Below are 18,802 nucleotides of genomic sequence, written 5' to 3' on the forward strand. Positions count from 1 at the left end.
GCACGGGAGAAACTTTTCCCCGCCCGTTTCCACTTCGCAGGGGGCGGGCATCCAGGCGCGCCGCCGCCCGGCCCTCCCCGGGGGCGCTCGGCCCGCCGCTCCCTGCGGCCGGGGCCGGTCCCGTGAGGGCTGCCCCGGCGGCGCCCCCGGGTCGCGGCGCCTGGGCAGGCCGGGCTGAGCCCCGGCCGCACGGGATGCCACCAGGCGGGCGCTTGTCCCGTTCCCCGGGCGGCCCCCGCCCTCCGTCTCGGCGGCGTGGGCTGAGGCGGGAGCAGGCCGGGCGCTGGCCCTGTCAGGGGAGTGACCGCTCCGTGTGAGGCGGCGAGGGTTCCTCCCGCCTCAGCGCATCCGTCCCGGGGAGCCCCGCCAGCCGCCTGCTAGCCTCCTGTCACCGAGGGCGAAGGAAGGGGCAGGAGGGACGGGTGCCTGCCCGGCGGCAGGGCGAGGGCTTTCCCCGGGGAGGACGAGAGAAGGCCCAGGGCGGAGCTCCCACAGGAGTCGTCTGTGGAGAAGGGGGCCCCTCTCCCCAACGCGGCCGGTGCTGCTTTCCCCGGGCCGACAGCCGAGCCCCGCGAGCACCCTGTCCCGGCACCGCAGGCCCAGAGAGGCCGGGCGGGAGGACAGCGGCGCGCTGTGCCGTGCGGGCGGGGGGCGGCGGAGCAAAGGCGCCATTTCGAGCTGGTGGTGCCAGCCGCGCTCTCGCCGCCGGAGATTGTGTAACCGCTCCGCGCCGTCTCCCGCCCCTTAGCGCCGGGGGTCGGCGGCCTGCGGGGGAGCGGAGGGTTCCTCCTCCCTCGGTGGGACGGTGTGAACAGCTCCGGCCGCCGGCGGCGCCGCTGAGGGACGAGCCCGGGGCAGCAGCAGTGCCACGTTAAGGCAGAGCCTCCTTGGCGGAGAGCGCAGCGCCGCTGAGGCTCGCCTGAGAGGAGTCTTGTCTTTTCCGTCAAGGAGAAAACCCTGATTCTGGAGAGCTGCGGAAATCTGTGTTTGTAAAGCCATCTCCGGGAGCTCAGGTGAGCCCCAGGGTACCTGCTCGCACCTCACGAACCTCCTCTCTCCTGAGAGCATCAGTAATGAGCCGTGTCCGTTTTCAGCTTCGTGTTCACAAAATACGTGACAAAATAGTTGAAATAATGACCATCACCAATTGATGCTATTTACTCCTACTGTGAAGCAGAACGAAGACTTTAATTCAGCTTTTTGGCTGCCTTGCAGGTTTCTAAACCCTCTGCTTGCTCAGAAGGCCAAAAAGTCTCACCCGATGTTCAGGATTAGCTCTTATCACTGCGTGAAGTTGGCGATGAAATCTGGCTATTCCGGTGTGACGGTCAGGCTGTTTATGTTTGTTTTCTTTTGTGTCATATCTTTTGTTACAGTTCTGCACAAGTTGCTGTTAACATTTGTTTTGCGTTACCTAAATATCAACTAGACCTTGACTCTGCATTCACACTGTACCGACAAGTTTATGGGCAGTGTTTCCCAATCCCAGATTACCTGTTCTGTAAGAACTGTGGTGAATTCCAGCAACACCATCCGTATTCCTAAAGTATTCACACAAATAGCAACTATTATGTTGAGCAAAACACTGTGTTGGTTACTACTCAAATACAAGTAGTGTGACCTCACTTCATTGCACCTTCACCCCTTCTGAAGTGCAGCATTAGTGGCCACCTACAGCTATCAGGAATCTCATGCATTGCTAAAAAGCAAAATTATAGAAACACTGAAAGAGTTGCGTCAGCAGTCAGTGCCACCAACTCCACCAAACACTACAAGCAATTCAACCAGTGTAAACAGTTGGATACTAGCTTTAGCTCGGTTACAACTACCAAACGTCAAAAAAATCTTGTATGCATAAATCACTTTGGAATCCCACACAAGAATATCCTGTGTCATAAACACTCCCCACTGTTCACTAACACTTTATGTTTTGGTACACTCATATGTATTCCAAGTTTCTGGATAGGAGGGACTGGCAAAGACCTTTAGTGGCTGCTTCCTTTGTACATCACCTATTTTCTGGTAATTGTCTTGTGGTTAGACTGGCATGGGAATTCAAAGTGGCTCTCAGGGGAGATGCTCACAGCTTTGGGACCGAAGGAGCAGGAGCGAGAAGCCTGGGAGTATCGGTGGAGGAGGCAGCCCTGCTTGTCGATTCCTGGGGATTTCAGGAAAGAAAGTGGTACCTCAGGTTGAGCCAACCACTATAAGCCTAAGCAGCCCAACTTCCACTGGGCTGCAGTCACTTAAAACATTCCCCTCATACAGAGCTAAGTTTGCCAGTAGAATTGTGGTATGAAACAGAACACTTGATTTTTAAACAAAAGATGTTGTTGCTTGCAAATTAAGTGACTAGAAAGAGGACAATTGACTGGTCTACTTCATCATGTACTGCATTAAAGGCACTGCTTGTTAATAAGTGTATAATACTGTCCCTATAAGAAAACATTTACTGGTAAAAATAGTCTCCTTTCTTCTCCCTCAATTTCTCTTACTTGTGTTTTTAATTGTTGTATAGTTGTCATCCATAATTTATCTTAGCTAGAAGCTAAGAATAAATATTTTTAAAGCTGTATCAACACACTGCCAGATGAATTCAAGCTTTTCCTGGAAACAAATTATCCAGGTTCTGCTTTTCAGACTTGCATTGGACTGATGTGCTTTGAGTGAGGTGTTTTTTTTAATGCAGTGTTAAGTGTCTAAAAGTGGCGTTGACCCTTTTTCTGCCTCATCCTTCATTTGCGTGAAGGATGACCGTGCGAAGGAAAAGCTGGCATATCCAAGTACCTCCTTCTACTTTGGCAAGTTTATCTTCAGAAATAAGCAAAGTTACCAAGTTACTGACAACAGAATTCATAGTGGGCAAACGCAAGACAACCATTCCATGCCAGTTCTTCCTGCTTGTCTTGCCATATCCTAGACTGTATCTTTGAAACCAGATGGAATTCATAAATGAACAGATTTTTCTCTCCCACTTCCCACTACCAACTGTTACACAGTGGACAGAATTTGCCTGTATATTTGAGATAAGCCTTTTCTCCAGTAGCTATAATTCCCTTTTATCCATGAGGAGCTTTCAAAGCAAGGTCTGAAAGTACAGGCTGAGTAGCCATCATGACCAAGAAAGACTGTGTAAGGAAATACAGGCTCAAATGTTGATCTTACTGGCATATGTGCGTGCATTGAATGTTGAAAGCTTACAGACAATTTGCAGATATGTAAAATGGGTTGGTGTAAATGTTCGTCTCAATTTGTAATATAAGGAGTGGAATAAGTTCTTTTTTTTTACATTTAGTGATTACATAGCTACAGTTTATGCCTTATCATGTATCTATCAAAATTAGCAAACAAGTTTGGTGTTTACGTAGCTAGAAGGAATCAGGGCATGCTTTCTGATATGCAGTAAGAGGTTGTAAGTAAAAATACAGGCTAACAAGATCTTTGGATTTATCTGAACAGGAATACGAGGGAACCTGCAAGAAAGGAACCTCGTGATCACCAGTGACACCAAGAAAGAGAAACCTTCAGATTGAGGGAGCTGCTCATCAGTATGGTAATTGAGTAATTACTTGTCCAAATCTTAAATGACTTCTGATAAAACTATCTCTGCCTAGATAGGCTGTAATCTGACCTCTCTCAAAGTGGAAATACTATGCCAAAACTCCTAGTAAGAGGAACATAAGGCGACATCCTCTGTAGGCATCCTTGTGATACCTATGTGTTAGTCAAGACATACCAATGAAATATTTTTAGCGCAATAACTTTTGATTAGCAGACCTGCCACCTCACGTATCAACCATGCCCCCCAATTTGCTGTAGTCTGTGAAATTCTTGAGTGTGCACTCCATGCTATCATCCAGGTCATTAATAAAGACATTAAACAGCATAGGTCTCAATATTGTCCCCTGAAAGATGCCACAGGTCACCAGCTGCCAGCTGGACATTGCCACACAGCTTTTGAGCCTGGCAGTTCAGCCAATTTTCCAACCACTGTATTGTTCACTCCTCCAGTCTGTATCTCACCACTGTGGTGATAATATCATTAATGATATCATTACACCATTTGGACAAGGTGTTTTGGGATCTGGTGATGAAGGAGCATTTCTCTTCCAATAGTTGTTTCTTTCATTCCTGGTTAGTTTTACTTTACTTCCTGTTTACTCCATTTCTTGTGTTGGAATATAGGATCGTTACCACTATTAGACCTGGTGACTTATGCATTATACCTGTAAACAGTAACACATGGGTTGTGTAAGGGGTTTGTGTAAGATGACCTAACAAACTCGGTCTCTTTTCATGTTAATTTTATATTACAAAGTTTTTAGTAAGACACTTCTAGTTTTGCATCTGAATTGGAAGAACTAAAGTCTGAATATAATGGCTTTATTTAGCAAGCTTAGACCTGTTTTTTCAGTACCGGCAGATGGCTTACATGTATATTCCTCAAGATATGAGGTGAGTTAAAGTCCAGTAAGACAGTGAACTCTCATCTATTCTTCTCTAATGTCAAAAATCAGACCTGTTTGAAACATCTGATAATTTTTCTTTGGATATTTTTCCTGGTGATTGTGTATAGATGAGTGAGGGAATAACCCTTTCATTGCAATTTGCCCATTATATTTTTTGAAAGTGGTTATCTAAAAAGTAGATCGTATGTTGTTAGATTTCTCTTAGTTTCTGTCTTCCAGCAGGATGGATGCTGAATTACCCCAGTCATTGCTTCCTCTGGCTGCAAAAAACCCCACTCTTTGAGAGTGAACGTACTCCTGTTTGAGCTGTGTTTTTCCGTATTAGTTTTTCGCATGAAGAGGCGGTAGTTGCCAAATACTTAGGGAGGAATATGGGCTTCAAAGAATTCTTCAAAGAGCACTGATGGAAGAAATCTCATGTGTTTCTTCCATCAGTACCTACCAGGTACAGTAGCATGGGGAAAATTAGCATGCAGCTTTAGGTAACTGAGAGGTCAACTTATAAATGTGTCTCTTTTCAAAAAACAGTCATTTGTAATACTTTGTCTAGCAGTTCCTGTGAACAGTAGAATGTTGCCCACAATTCAGAGAGCTGCCATCCATAGGGCTTCCCATGCTGCAGCTTTTATCCTTCCATTGTTTGTCACCTTTTGTTAACATAAGGTCTGACAAGCAAAAAGACTTTGCAGAAATACTGAAGTGAGACTCATTTTGTTTATTTACAGTTAAAAATTCTTACAGCAAATTCTATAAAATAGGACCTGGAGAGTTCAAAGGTAATGTGAAACATAACAGTAAATGCTTAGCATTGGAGATTTTGGAAATCTGGAGCTGAGATTCCTAAACTGCTTGCTTGGGACACATCCATGCCTTATCATGTGATGCACATACTGTTAGGCATAGGGAGACAGGAATACCATTCAATTTACCATATATATATATTATGTCTTTCGGAGCAAAATCGCAAGCTGCTAATGCTCAAAATCCATATGAATGTGATTTCTTCCACCCTGTGGACCTTAGGAAGTATGCTGTAGAACAGTTCCACTGTTGGACAGCTCTGTGAGGGGAGGAATGGAGAAAACAATGAGAAAGTAAAGAGTGAAATAGACTTTTCCTCTCTCATGGTTCTTTAAAAGTCCATACAAGGGAGCTGCCATGCCCAATGTAGAACATAATTTCATTAGTCACCTGAGAAACCACTGAGGCACATCAAAGTTCTCACAGCTTTGTCCTCCTTCTCCTTCCTCTGTGCAGGTGTCAGAGGGTTCTTTGCTTTCATTCCTGAGAGCCCTGGTATACTCATAAAAAGTGTCTCAGATCTTTACAAACCTTAGTGTGTCCTTGGTAAACAACCTTACTCACGTACCCCTTCCCACTCCAGCATTGGGAACATTTCCTCCTCCCTCTCAAAGGAACATGATGAGATTAAGTAAGAGCAGCAGCTTCCCAACAATCCTTAACTCCTTGAGAACTGAAGTCCTCGTTCAGGCTTGCTGAGCCTAGAACAGGGAGGTTGGAAGGAGTTCTGGCAAACTTACAAAATCTTGAGGGATCTGAAGGTGTTTCCTTTTTCTCATTCCCCACTTCTACCTCAGTTAGCATACTTCTCCACTGCCTCTTATCCCACTGTCATCCTCCAAACCAAAAGATGCATGAGTCAAAAAATATTCCTGAAAATGAATGCCTTTGGTTAGCTGCGGTAAGGCTTTGGTGAAACAAGTGAAAGACTTGGGCATAAACAGCACAACATGTCAGGGAGCTGTGTTCCATGATTTTTACAGCAAACATATATAGGATATATTAATTCAAATTTTTGTCTGCAGGACCTGCAAATCTGTGGAGATGACAATAAATGAAGAGCTTACCCTTCCTTTCTTCCCCCTCTCCTGTGTCTTCCCCACTCCTGTGTGTTCTCACGTAAAGTACTTTTTTTTGGTATTAATTTTGTAATCACTTTAAAAAAAAATAATAAAAATTTCTGTCAAAAACTAGCCAAGACAAACTGTAGTGCTGCCCCTGGAAATGTTATTACTGGATCAGACAAAGCTGTTTGCCAGTACAGTGATCTCATTATGAGAACTTCTTAAAAGCAGTATTTCAGAAAATGGTGGTGGATGATGGCAGCAAAAGCATTGAGTCCAGGGGCCTTTAAGTCAGGAGGTATTTTGATGCTGTTGGCTAGTGGGTCACATCTCTTTAGCCCATTTGCAGAGTTTTTCTATTTAGTCAAAAGTTGTACGGACAATGGTAAATTAAAAATTAGCTCTGTAATTGGATCTAGCTATTAAAATTCTTTAACGTTAGGATTTGACAACCCTAGCTTTGTTTGGAAAAGGAAAGGAAATACATTGGCAAGAACTAAAGGCAAGCTGCAACAAAAAATAAATTGTGGAGCCTCTGAAGTACAGTACAGTATGTCAAGGACTTAGTACATTACAAATAAACCTGTACGTTGCTTACCATCCTGTCAAAACAATTGCAATAGTAACCCAACCATGTGAAGGTATAGCTTTACAAATCAAATACATAAGAAAACAACTTCTAGCCAGTCTCTCTGCTAGAGATATGAATACAGGAGACTAAATCTTGTTATTAAAGAGGGGTAATAAGGACTTGGCCACAGAAAACTTACTATCGTTTGAGATCTGCAGGAACGTGTGGTTAAAATGGCAGGACTACGATTTCATTGTACGAACAAAATCCAAAACAAAGTCAAAGTGCCCTACAAGAAGACACTCTTTTGAAAAGTAGCCACTTGTACTGCTTAGAGGAAGAATATATTTTGTCACTTTGGTTACTGACCTTGTCATCCAAAAAAGCACAAATCTTTAATCACTCACAAATCATTATGAGTGAATTAGAAAATATGCCTGTTTGTTCCCCCAAGAGAACTGCTTGCTCTCAGCACATTCCAAATAACATCAAATATTTAGAATGTAAGGAATGAATAAATCACATTTTCATCTGATTTATAAAGCAAAATAAGCTACTTAGCTTTTTTATTTCTTACTAGTGTCCAAACTAGTTCAAAGGAGACTTACCCATGTGCAGCAAAAGGTGAGTGACAGACGGCTCCATCAGTGAGGCTGCTGTCTTTCTGTACAAATCTGTTCTGCAAGACACATGTAAATAAACAGCTTTAGACTCTGACCCATCTGTAAGATGGTTCTGCTGGTTCTGCTGCCCGCCCCATGGAGCAAACCACAGCATTCCTACAGCTTTCTCATTTAAATAGCAAGCCTGCTCTGCTGATACACTTCTCTCCATGTAAATTGGTGCACATGTACACATGTAAACTTCCAAATATGTACATGTAAAAATTCAAATCCAGGAACTGGGTCATCTGAAAAGAATTTTTGGATTAGCATATTTTCTGAGGACTAGCACACTACAAAGACTCTTATTCTGTACACCACTGGGAAATTCATCACCTTTCTTTATTATTATGATATGTCTCCATGCATGTAAGGGTTAGCTCCTCCTAAGACTGTCTATTAGAAGAACACAATACTGTAATTCCTACTGAATTCTTATGTAAGTTTAAGTATTTTAATGATCACTTAACTAAATCTCACAGGAAAAGCATTACAGAAAAGGGAGAAAACTCAACCTCTACAGATTTTAACACTTACTGAAGTCAGTGGCATATGTATTTAACTCTTCGTGGGAGCGTTGGGGTGCCGCATGAGACACAGACTTGGCCATGAACCAGATTCTGCCTGCAGATATGCATTTTTTACTCTCATTGACTTAAGTGGATGTTGCCACAGGCAGGTTTTGGACCTGTGTACTCTTAAAGTGGAAATTGTTTTCATAGTGATTGCAAGTATTAATACTGCATGGGCACAGCATGAGCCCTGTCGTTAATAAGAGCTAAGTTTTTAGTGAATTACAGGCAATAAAAAATGTAAATTGGAAGTAATAACAAATCTTACAAATTTTACAGTTTAACTCCTACTACATAAACAATGCATAAGGGTATCAGGAAAAAGCGGTGTGTTGTAACTCTTGCAACATTAAGAGTCTCAAGGCATTTAGTGTTTTCTCAAAGGCAGTCATAGGAATATGAGAAAGCCTTTTGCCCTCATATTAAAAAAAAAAGGCAGAAAAGATATTTGTCATCTGAAAGAAGCCTAAAAATAATTTTTGAAACCTATTATTTTTTAAGCCAATCATAAAAGGTATAGTGACCTGACTCGTGGTTTTTGAACTTGCCAATAATAAGATGTTATCATACGGGTCTTTGTCAAAATAAAATAAATATTAATAATTCCACAGAGCAGGTGAAGCTGTATTGTAATAGCTGGGACTAATTTTAAGTAAAGTTTGGGGAGGAAGTAAATGTTGCAGCAAACTGTAAAAATCAGGCTGCTATAAATGGAATGAAGAAGAGATTCTGATTAGTTCAAACAAAAAGATTGTTAATGAGAAGAAGATTTGAAGCTGAGATGGAAAGTACTAACGAGAGAGTTAGGTCTGTCTGTACTGAGCCTGCAGACCTGGGTGTGTTCAGCCCTCCTCCCTTTTCCCTCTGACCCACTCCCTGTTTCCACAGGAAGGAAATACATACATGTAAGTCAAAAGGAAATCCAAGTGTGCTCTACCAGGCTGGCCAGTTGTCCAGGACTGACATCTGTCCTTCATTATAGGTAAGGAATTAGTTGCACAATTTGAACAGCATCATTGGGAGTAAACCGGACAGTGGCAGGATTTAGATCAAGAAGCTGGACTTGTTGAAGGCAGGAGTAGCACTATAAATTTTAAGTAGAAATTATTAAAGCTGTATTTTTATTTTTAATTTATAAGAGACCATATCATTAGGATGTTCAGGAAGTGAGATGAAGCAGAGCATGGGATCTGTGCAAATAAGTTTTGGATAACTGAAGGGGCATCAGGTACGTGCCGAGAAAAGATGGGGAGAGCAACAGTTAAGGGCATAATCCACTGTTTTAAGTAGAAGCAGAAATATTGGAGTGAGATTGATTTGCATGACTTGTGCAGTACCTGTGCTCGGGACTTGGCTTTTCAACCTGATCTGCACGTACTTGTGTTAAGAAAGAGTGAGATGTATTTGTCTAACAAAGAGGAGAGCAAACTTAGCTAAGCTGAATTTCACCACTGATGGGAACTGAAGTCTCCCCTGGAACTAAGTGCACTTCTGGGAAAATTGTTTCTTTCTCCCTCCTGCCCCGTTCCAGGACTTGGACACTTGTAACTGTTCCCTTGCCAGGCAAATGTCATCCACCACACAGTTGGATCCACTTCTTTGCTTATTGCATTTATCCTGTGATCAGTCTAGACTTGTCTAGCATTGCTTTGCATTCCTGGCAATTTTAAGGAAACATATGTCTTGCTGGCTGCATGTGGGCTGCTCGGATTGAACGAGCTGTGGCTGGAGTGCCCAGGCTGGCCAGTTTTCAGAAAACCACAGCAGCTTCATCTCTCTTCCTTTTAAGAATTCCGTCTAAACTGTGTTGTGTTCTTTTCTCCCTGGTTAAAACATCATGTAGGATGCTCTTTACAATCCTATGTGTGGAAAAGCATATTCTCATATCACATCTAGCCTTACAGATGTTCCTCTTTCACTTAAAATGGGTGGCTAATAGCTACTAAAATTCAAGGAGGGGCACTAAGTATTGAGATAATCTGTATCTTATTTTTATTCCTGTACAAAACTGTTTTGTAGGTGTGTATTGATAAAGATTTAACGGCAGATAAAATCCAAAATATTTCAGAAGGAAAGGAATAACAGGAGTTGCAATTTATTTCCACATGAATTATGTAAATTACTTGGTCTGTTTAGCCTATAGACTAACCAAAGGGGCCAAGTGCATCTCTTGAACCTATTCTGAAGGTAAAAAGCTGGGTAAAAGGGCACTTGCAGCAATGATTAGAAGCCTCAAAATCAGATGATGATGATGACAATTATATTTTGAGACTGGGCAGGTAACCAACTGCCCCTCTTGGGGAGCTCATTGGACAATGCAGAGGGTTTTGGAGTTTCCTTCTCTTCTATGGTAAATTACTCTGTTGCCTGAACACAAGTTCAAGACTGCTGAGCCTTTGCTTGCTTTACTCATAAGTGAAGCAAGGTAAGAAGTGGTGACTTCACTTCTTACCTATAAAATGGACTTTATACTTACCTGCCATCCAGACTTGTTAGGAAGCTTAATCAGCCCATGTATGAAGAATTCTTTGAACCTTTCAAGACAGTGGTTGTGATTATTTCCATAGATGTGATATGGTTCTTATTGTAGTACTTTTGCATTACTGTCATGGTGATCTGAGATTCACTTACATCTGAAGAATGAAAAATGTTGGTAGGAAAACTGCGAGAAGTTTGCCTAGCTCAGTATTTAAATCCTCCAAGGACAGCAATCCCACCACCTGTCTGTCAGCCTGTCTCAGCGCTGCACTATCCTCCTGGTAAAAAAGGTTTTCCCAACGTCCAATCTGCACCCTCAGATCTATAATTTGTGGTCATTGCCCTTGCTATATTGTTTAGCACTGCATAGGAGAGTTTGGCTCTTATGTCTTCACAGATCCCTTTCAAATAGTTGTAGGCATTTATTAGAATTCCTGTTAGCCTCCTTTTCGCCAGCCTAAACAAATACTTTTTTTTAAGGACGTGCAAAATTTCCTGCACAGTACAGAGTGAAACCAGCAGGGAGACAATAAGCAGGAAGGCCAGACAAGAGCATGATGCCACAGCGGCTGGATGTGGCAAGTAGCACTGCACCACCTGCAAGGGAGAGGTGCATGACACTCTGCTTCGTGCAGTTCACCAGCAGGTACCAGGTATTGAGCCTGCCAAGAAGCTTCTTAGCAATGACTCTTGAATGGTCTAAGGATATATTTATGTCATTAGTTCCCTATTTAGTCAGGTTTTGGACACAGATAAGTGAATCATTATATACATATCAGGAAGCTGAAAATTTTAAAAACGACAACTATTCATAAAATGTGAATAGTATGTGCCTAACCATTCCCTACTATTTCTACTTCAATGTGTGTATATGTGCACAGATTAGGAAGAAAGATCTGTGAGCCTGCAAGGCCCATGTTCTGGAGACCTCTGTGTGAAGAGAAGAATATCCAATATAAAATCTATCAGTCAGGACATGATAAATTGCATTTTTGTATATCCTATGGTTTATCTTAGGAATGAAGAAACTTATGGCCCTGAATTGCACAAAAGCAACAAGGTTATCTTGCTCCCAGTTATGTATAAATTCATCATTTAAAGTTCTATGTTTCTTTATGTATGTAATGGTATGCACATGGAAATTGTTCCCTGTGGTACAGGGACATATGTTAGCAAAAACACACTAGAAGAAAGTTACACATGAGCTGTTTGGCTTGGTCTTTTTTTGGCTGAAGCTGTCACTGCATTGGCGTGAGAGACTATTTCAGTTTTAGTAAAGTTTACAGGTTTTAAATGCTCTTACTTTGTCCCTATGCCAGTATGGTTGGCAATACATATAATTCAGTAAACTAAAGTGTCTAATGTAAGAGGGTTTTGAGAGTACAGCAAAATTATTTGCCTAAACACAGCACAAAGCAAGGGGTAGTTAAGAATACAGGTGAGACAGTGTACTGGAACTGACCTGATGTCAAGGGATATATAACTAATATAAACTAATATAAACTGTATAATAATATAAACTAAACTCATATAAAATAATATAAACTGTAAGTTATTTTCCCAGTATGTTCTAGTGATAAACTTACAGAAACAGAAGTATCTTTAATGATGTTTTGGTGTGGAACTGTCTTTACTCCTTGAATCTCACAGCATTCAATGTGAAAAGTGCAATGGTGTAAGTAGAGTGAATAAGTACCAGCTGGTTTTGTTGGAAAACACTGACAAATCTTTTCCTCTATGCTCTAATAAACTTCCGTTTACCAAGAGCACAGTCCTAAATATCATTCCGCAGTTTTGCTTCCTATACCTCCATAATTTTTCACTGAAAACTATCCATCTGCCATTTTGTTTAAAGAGCAAACAGTGGAACAGTGTGCAATGTAGTGCGTGTTTAGTTTAAATTCACAGGAAGGGTGTTGAACTTCTTTGGGGTCTCTCATATTTAACCTTTGGTTGATAACCATAATCCCTCTTTGAGGAGATTTACTGCTTAGCAAACACGGTTCAGTACATTAATGATCTACAAAGTATAAAGTCACTAAATGCGTAGACGAGATCTCTAGCCACTCATAGTAGGGCTTGTAAGAATTGGACTTTCAGATGAGTATAAAAGTAAGAATGCCTTTTGTAAAGAAACATGTACAAATCTATGTTAACATTTTAATTGCTTGCAGTGCACTTCCATGGTAACCTTTGTCCACCAACAGGTCTGTTCAAGAAGCTCTTTAATTGTTTATCTAGTGCATATACTGTATTCATAGATTTTTCCCCTCTTCATGCTGGAGGGGTGCAAGGAAAGAAGAGCACCAAGAACATACCACAGAGCAGAATTTCTAGATAGCAAGTCTGTGTAATGCCTAGTCTGTTCTCGTGTCTGCCAGCTGCTGTCAGACAGACTGCATTGTTGAGCAGAAGGTGGAAGAGATTAGACAGTACAGGGAATAAATATTAAATTGGGACATTGAATAGTTTCTCAGTAATTTCCACTTTCTGCCCTTGTACTAAGAAGTGAACATAGAGAATGTTTTAGACATCTCACATTATCCATCTCCTTTATTCCACTCAAGGAGATAAAGCTGGTCTGCATACACAGACTGAAAGGTAGAGTACTGCTGGAAAATCAGACTGTATTGGCATTCGGTCATTAATAGTGCAATAAATATAAAAAATTAAAATACGTAAGTATCCTATGGTAAAACGCATGATTTTAGCAATGCTATTCATGTACTACCAGTTATACTACAGTTACAGTGACAGTTCATTTAACCTTCAGAAGGCCAAAGTTCTTCCCATTCCAAAGCTGAAGAGGTTATATCACTTTCAAAGCTCTGGCTATTTTGTAATACTTATTTTAGAACTGTGGATATTGCTATTAATAGAATCATCTCACCCATTTCTGAGTCCAGAGAAACAATAAACATCAGTGATGTTTTGTGGCACTGACACAGCTATGCACTGCTGAAAGGTGTTACCTTTTCCAGCTCTGAATTTGTCACCTCTTCTGAAGTGACTATTCAGTACTCATAATGCAAGAAATGTTTCTGAAGTACATTAACTATGTAATTCACTAGTTTGTTTACTTTTATTCTGTACTGTCTTACTCGTCTTTTGATGAGCTAAAGAGACTCATGATTTTCAAGTGTCCTCATTCAAGATGTTTCCCGTGCCTTGATTTTTTTACCTATCTCAACATTTCTTCTTTCTAAGAGCTTTTACTAGGTAACAAAATCTGGAGTCAAATGATTGTGCATAGTCTTTCAGTTTCAAAAACCCCAATAACCTTAAAAAGGGAAGAGCTGGAGTTTTTTCCTCTCTCCTGAACTAGCAGCAGATTTTTCATGAAGATAAATGTAGATCTGATAGAGATAGGCAGTTAATTAAAATAGAGGTGTTTGTTTTTAAATCTTCTACCTGTTACTTAATGATTTTCTTCCTTCTAGTTTCCTCCTTAAAACAAACCAAAATGTTTTGCTTGGAAACCACTTTATACATACCTCTACCAGTTAGTGTAGCCTGTGAATCTGCATCTTCGCAACGAAACTACAAGTTACTAAACTTTGTCAAAAGGCACTTTGAGCAGACACACCGTAGGTAATTAGGATAGGGTCATGCTTCAATTCTGGATTTTCTGTCACTTGTAGACCATCTCCATGTCCATAGCAGATCCTTGGATTTTCTTCAAATCTTATTCTCCATTTTTTCCTAATGCTTTCTCTTTCTAGTTTATAAACATACTTTTCAATAGTGTTGATGTACAAGCTATGAGTGAATGTAACCTGAAGTTCACACATTTGCCAGTCTCCACTTGGTATTCAGGAGTATCATAATGTATTTCCCATTCTTTGTGAATTTAATTTTATCATCAAGGTTGGATAAGCTTGCTTTTATCATCTCCTTGGAAATGGGTGAAGGCTTCTCAAGTGGTGTTTTGTGAAAGAGCTAGAAGTGTTAATTGTAACAGTTTCAAAAGATTCTAGCTGTGATAAAACACCTTTGTCCAAGCTAGAGTACTAGTTATCTACTTTGGGTTTTTTTTGTAATATTAGTTTTCTTGGGCTGGTGCAATATCTGTCTTTCTGATTCTTTTTCCTCAGTAAGTAATATTAATGTCAACAAGTGGCTCTGCAACAAAGGTAGGAATTTCTAGATCTTTTATCAGTGATGTCTGAAAAGGTAAATGTTCTGTAAGCTAGAGATGGAGCTGTAACTTGTATAGCTGTGTCTAGGTTAACTGAACCACTTAACTGGGGTACAGAGTAGGATAATCATGATAGCATACAAGATGGGCTATTTAAGTTAGCTCTGGACCTGGGATACTGAGTACTTGGTGTTTGAAATATGAGCAGGTGCTGTTCCTATGCTATCAGGGTACCCCAGCTGCACAGTATAAATCTATCTGGGCACACACAGGTGAGTTGCAGGCTGTGGGAGGAAGAGAATCTCAGTGTGTGTAGCCTGAGATGATCAGAGGAATTTTGGTGAAGTAAGTAAATGGTGGGGTTTTGTGGTGTGGAGTTGTTTGGGGTTTTTTGTGGGGTTTTTTTTTCCCCCCTCTCTTTCTGTTGCATATGGTGAAGGTAGGGATGTGATGGTAAAGTTCTATTAGATATGAAGCTTCTGTGAAGTGTGCTTGCTTATAGATTCAGAAGTAGATATTTCCTTCCCTCTGATTAGGAAAAAGATAATCCCAAACAGGGTAGATACTTTCCAAACAAGTGATGAAAGAGCACCATTCAGAAGCTTTTTTTGTCCATGAAGCCAGTTGTCTTCAGTTTAGTGATAGCATGGCCATTTGTTGTGTTAATGTTCTTCTCATCAGGGAATTCACCTAAGTCAAGTTGGAAGTTTGGCATCTGTTATCTTCTCTCAACATTGGTGATGCTGTATGAAAAAAACAGTGCTTTTTAACTGTTGGGGAAAGTACCCCAACTTCCCCCTTGAAAGAACCCACTTTATATTTTTAAATATCCTAATTGTGTTATAATCTTTTTTCTCCTAGAACAGTTATAGACACATATAAATTCACACTTCCACAGGAATGAGAGGGTGGAGAAAGCTACGCATTGGGCAAATGCATGTCATATGCTATTAATTTCTGGAGAGCTTTGTTGTTTGGTTTGAGCCAGTAGAGAACAGTGTCTAAGAGTCCAGACTCCATGGCATCATTAAGAAGCATCAGGTATTTGGAAGGATAGTGACAGGCAATCCCCAAAAATACTGTACTTGGGAAAATTCTCCTTAAAGGAGGAGAACAGAATATTTTCTAACTTCTGTAAGGCTGTGGTCCCTGAAATTCTGCTTTTTCCAGGACTGGGTTGTTGGTTGATCCTGTAGCTGGATGGAAGGGAGGGAATATTCTTTGCTTTCTTATCCTTCTACTTAGTTGAAAGGTAGAAGATCTTCCCATATTTTCTCAATCCCTCTCTTTTTTCCTCCTCACAAACAAGACAAATTAACTTGTTTTCATAGTCTCCCACAGCTTTGTAGGACTGCTCTAGTCTCAGTGCAGTGCTGCTTTGCAGAAAGTGTTGGAAGGTAAAGGTCTTGTCCTTAGCAGTCTTTTATGTATGTAGAAGCTATTGTAGTTAGCAGATCAAAACAGATTTTAGTCGTTGTGAAAATACAGCCCTAACAATGCTTTGTAGGTGCAAATGGCTGTGGGTTTGGTGGGATGTAGCAACATTCTGTCATCAGCATTGAAATTGCTTGAGTTCAAAAGCTGTATGGGATTTCTGAATTGTTCCTGAAAGAATATGTGAAGTCTGTTGGGATGACTCACTTATCCAGTGTGTTCTCAGATGAGTTTCCCTATTAATCTCATCCATTGATGTTATTTGTCTTGGGTTTCTTCATTCAGTTCAGGATGGCATTACAGAAACTCCCTGGGAGCTTTTTACCACATCTTAAGAAAATATTGTATTGGCTCTCAGTTTGCAAACTTCTGCTTCTAGGTGCATTTCTCTGTTCTAACACATTTTGTCTGGTTTGAATACAGTATGAATTGAATGGAGACTGGATTTTTGTGTGTCAATTCCTCCCAGTGGGCCCTTGGTCAGAGTTGCTTATATCTATTCTTGGGGATGTGTGCTTAACACTGCGGTACCTGTTCTGCCTGAGTGGGTGCTGTCACAGAGGTACCTCCAGTCATCAACCCAAATGAGAACAGTTCCTCTCCTTCACCCATGTGTCCTGGTTTGTTAGCCACAATGGCCAAGTTCTAATCAAGCTCTCCTAATGTAGTTTAGGAGGAAGCTAATGCTGCCTATTCAGTAAAGAAGGTCTATTGATTATTTCTTTAAATTATCTGTTTAGAATTAAATGTAGCTGGTATTCTGCCTTCACTATGAATAAGTTTGACTCAACCCAGTAAGAGCTGCTTGCCGTTTAAGCCCCAGAAGGGCATAAATATGAAAGATCCTCTAGTGGCATTAAGTTTCTTCTTTGTATCTTCTCTTTTGGGATGGGCTGTTTCCCTTAGGTGAGAAGAGCAGAATTTATTCTAGTCAATGTGTTAGGAAGATGGTACTGAGGTTTGAAAAGATGTAGGAGTCTGAGAACTTTGAGCCTTTTATGTTACTGAAGTCTTCTGAATGAACCATATCGAGCAGTTTATTTACCTTTCATTGGCTGCCTATTTCATAGCCTCTTAAACTTATAAATGAAAAATATTCCTGAATTTTTTCCTCATTATTCCTTTATTAATTATGTACAAACTTGCTGCCACCATAGTGACTTATTTCCCCCAATTTATCAATACACTTCCAATAATAATACTTAGCCATCCTTATTCAATTGCAAGAATCAATTATATTCAGTTCCTCTTGTGTTTACCCTGTAACATTTGTCCAAGTCCCCTTCTTCTCAGATTAGCATAAATTAGTTGCTGACTGCTTGTCCCACTAGTTACAGCCTAGGAGGAAAGTGCTGATCACAGCTGCTGAGAAGCACAGATGAATGCCCTGGGACCAGCTCTGGGGACAGCTCAAGCATCTCCCTGCCTTGCTTGCTCAACCAGGTGCTGAGCTGGCCCTGCAGCAGCCTCAGGGTAAAGGAGGAGTGAAGAGGAACCTGCAGCCCTGAGGTAGATGTGAAAGAACAGGAGACAGTGAGTCCACTGAGGTACACAACACTAATTTTCTCCAGTCAGGCTTTACTATAAACAAGGAGCTTCTACTTGCTAGGACTGTTTCCAGCATTTTAAAAACTGGCTTCATCTTTGGGGTTAGCTGCGCTTACTGCTTGCTTCAGGCACTAACTTAATGGCAACGTGCACAGCAAGAGCTCTTATCTCTTTTTTTGCAAACCACAAGATACTGTACAATGTCAGTTTAACTTCTTTAGCCCAAAGCATGCTGCTGTATGTTAGCAAGGTGCATTGCAAATAATTGCTTACACTTCAGAACAAAAATGACTTCAGTTACCTCAGTAAGACAAAAGTAAATACTGACAAAAAAAAGGAAAGCAAATCCTTTAAAAAAATTTTTCCCCTTGAGTCCTGCTATGAGTGAGAGCTGTTGTAAATTTCTGAATCCAGATTCATGTGCATTTTAAATGCTGTAAACTGCTCATCACATTCTGTACAAGATGATTCACTTTTTCCAACTGCTTCAATGTCGCACATATGGAATCTGTTGTGTTTTGTCAGCCAGTACTGCCCTGTTTCATCCCCTTGTGTATATAAACCATGCTTAGTCTTTCAACCATTGCTGTAATATTCTTACGTCTGCAGTGTTCCTTTCAGGAGAGAGAAGGCAAGGCTTTTTGATACTTTATTTTGTAATCCCAATGTGGGATCTAATTAATACATTAAATGTTGTAATAGCTACTACAAGGACACAGAAGATTACTTGATGCTGTGTTAACCTGGATAGTTTGGCTTCAGAGTGCTTAGCTTGTGATCCTAAAATTGTGCTTACTTTTGAGATTGCAGGTTCTGGGTTTGGTTTTTTTAGTCATAACAAGGTTATATTTGAGCTTTTTAATCCCCTGCAAGTTTTGACAGTCACATTTGTAGAAGATAAAAGCTTCTTCCTGTGCTGTGAGTCCTTCTCATCTGCCTTAACCTTTCAGTGTTTGGCAAATGGGATTAAAGCTTTTACTTGCATCAAAACAAAAGTTTAAAGTAATCAACTGTCAATAAACCTGTTGGCAGTTGTTCCAAAACATTCACCATAGTTTATAGATT

At 40.8% G+C, this 18,802-nt stretch overlaps 1 long non-coding RNA gene across 1 annotated transcript in view; it reads left to right on the forward strand.

The window, feature by feature from the left end:
• The first annotated feature begins 13 nt into the window (after positions 1-13).
• LOC129213109 (uncharacterized) overlaps positions 14-18,802 on the forward strand; it is an 87,373-nt gene continuing 68,584 nt past the window's right edge. Inside the window, exons 1-3 of the long non-coding RNA XR_008579359.1 lie at positions 14-1,013; positions 1,216-1,327; positions 3,460-3,553. This is a non-coding gene — a long non-coding RNA (uncharacterized LOC129213109). The remainder of the gene's footprint in view (positions 1,014-1,215; positions 1,328-3,459; positions 3,554-18,802) is intronic.

The sequence above is a fragment of the Grus americana genome, chromosome 15 (genome assembly GCF_028858705.1).
Source record: "Grus americana isolate bGruAme1 chromosome 15, bGruAme1.mat, whole genome shotgun sequence".
Lineage (NCBI taxonomy): Eukaryota > Metazoa > Chordata > Aves > Gruiformes > Gruidae > Grus > Grus americana.